Here is a 2,846-nt window from a genome sequence, read left to right as displayed (position 1 = left end):
GAGGGCTGGTACTTTATGTAATCTTTTATCCAAATCAATATTCGCCATCATGTGTTGCCAGGGGTCTAAAATCTGCTCTTCAGGCCTTTCAGGAATCAACAGTGCGGGGCGCTTGTAGCTTAAACGTGAAATGGAAATTAAAATATTGTTCCAACCAATCAGCTTTAGAGTTGGCTATTGTACGGCCTGCTGGCTGGCTCCAGTGTTACACAGGAGCCAGCTAGCAGGCCCTTAGGGTTCCACGTCTTTTGATGGATTACCAATATTGAGAAGGCACGGTCCTTATGGGCAGGTCTATGCAGATCTAGGAAAACTCTACTACAGCTGTTTTTTTGAACACCCACAATGGCGGAAGAGGAGAGATATCGATTTCGATCGAGGATATAATTATAAACGCAATTCTCAAGACGAACTTTTTCAAGAAAAAGGTTAGACATTGTAAGGATGAGGTCGCCCGACGCCACAAGGCCGTCACAGGCGGGAAAGGGGTTCGTTCGCTCGCACTTTCAAAGTTTCAACTACCGGCTGTCAATGGCTCAAAGGCTCCGAGAAGCAACTGCAACACTGTACTGCTGGGAATGCCTATTATTTGCAAGTGATCGATTTGGTGTTTGAGCCAACACTGGCTTTGCAAACTTGGAGTTGTCTGTTAACACTGTTTACCCAAAAATTTCAATTTGTCAATTTCAAGGTGACGCAAAGCCTGGTTATACTGCGTTTTCTGTCTAAATGTATAGTGTCTAGAGCCATGGCATAATTCGATGATAATAAGAGGTGGATTAATTCGGGTGGGACTGTGTAGTACCTCACTGAAGGCCTAGGCCCCAGGCCCCACGGCACGCCACTGTGTAACTATGATGGTGATATGATATGGATTACAATTATCATCATGAATATTAAGGCTATACGCACTACATGTTACACACAGACACTCAACCATGCAAATTGGCAGAGTTATTATTTATTTGGACATCACACATTATAGTCTTACTCTTATACAGACATCGTACACACTCTCACTATCACATCCAATATCATACACATCAACCTACTCAGATTTGCTACACACATAATATCTTGTTTCAATTTTCTAACATCTGTGGCATTGGCTCACAGGCAAACAGGCAAGGGAATAAATACAGCAGTAACTTTACAAGCACTAATTATGGTCAATTTAGACTGAGAATAGTATCTAGTTATGGTAAGGGGTGAAATAAGTATAAGTATCTGATAAACCATTATAATTGTAACGGTTTAGCAGATTATTAAAAAAAAGAAAATAGAAAACAGAAAATAAACAAACCGTGAAATAATTGCAGTGTAAACAGGCACTACACAAAAACAAGATCCCACAAACAGGTGGGAAAAGGCTGCCTAAATATGATCCCCAATCAGAGACAACGATAGACAGCTGCCTCTGATTGGGAACCATACCAGGCCAACATAGAAAACGAAAGAACTAGAATGCCCACCCTAATCACACCCTGACCTATCCAAATAGAGAAATAAAAAGGCTCTAAGGTCAGGGCATGACATTTACAGGAAACTCACTCTACATCCTTAGATGAAGTTGCGTGGGAAAAGGAATGGGGTGGTGAAATTATTTTCTGTCACGGACAAAGGAATTCAAAGGGTGTGAAAATATTAATTAACAAAAATGTCAATCTGAATGTGCAAATAGTCAGGAATGATTCGGCAAGGAAGGTGGATCCTTTTGAATATGAAAGTGGACGAAAAAGAGATTTGGCTCATTAATCTATATGGTCCAAATCAGGATGATCCACACTTCTTAGAAAACATTTATACCAATTTATTGAACTTACAGGCAACAAATTATCTAATCATTATGGTAGGAGACTATAACACAGTGTTAAGTACCTCAATGGAACGTAAAGGTAATCACTCTACAAACTATCATCACCGTGCTCTTAAGGAAATCACAAATATTATGGACACATTAGAAATAGTGGATATTTGGAGACTTAAAAACCCAGACCTAGTGAGATATACATGGAGGAGACTTAATCAAGCTAGTCGTCTTGACTACTTTCTTGTCTCTTTCTCTCTTGCATCAAAGGTTTAAAAAGTTTTAATAGGAGACAGAATGCGATCGGATCATCTGTCACGCCCTGACCATAGTAAGCTGTTTTTCTCTGTGTTGGTTGGGGCGTGATAGTGACTAGGGTGGGTCATCTAGGTGTTTGTATGTCTATGTTGGCCTGATATGGTTCCCAATCAGAGACAGCTGTTTATCGTTGTCTCTGATTGGGGATCATATTTAGGTAGCCATTTTCCCCATTGTTAGTTGTGGGATCTTGTCTACAGTAAGTTGCCTTTGTGCACTCCAGTAGCTTCACGTTTCGTTTGTGCTTTTGTTGTTTTGTGAGTTTCTCTTTATTAAAATGATGTGGAACTCTATGCACGCTGTGCCTTGGTCTCATCATTACAACGATCGTGACATCTTCATCTAATTGGCATTCACATAACTCTTATAGATTTTCCACGTGGACGAGGATGTTGGAAATGTAATCAAAGTTTACTGGAGGACAACTAATTTTTAACTAAGACAAAATAATTTATAACTGATTTTTTCCAGTGGGTTCAGCAAATCTCCTTATTGTTTTGGATAACTTTAAAATGTTTTTTATTTATTTTATTTCACCTTTATTTAACCAGGTAGGCAAGTTGAGAACAAGTTCTCATTTACAATTGCGACCTGGCCAACATAAAGCAAAGCAGTTCGACACATACAACAACACAGAGTTACACATGGAGTAAAACAAACATACAGTCAATAATACAGTAAAAAAATAAGTCTATATACAATGTGAGCAAGTGAGGTGAGA

Source organism: Salvelinus sp. IW2-2015, linkage group LG2 (genome assembly GCF_002910315.2).
Source record: "Salvelinus sp. IW2-2015 linkage group LG2, ASM291031v2, whole genome shotgun sequence".
Classification (NCBI taxonomy): domain Eukaryota; kingdom Metazoa; phylum Chordata; class Actinopteri; order Salmoniformes; family Salmonidae; genus Salvelinus; species Salvelinus sp. IW2-2015.
This window is presented reverse-complemented; position numbering follows the sequence as displayed.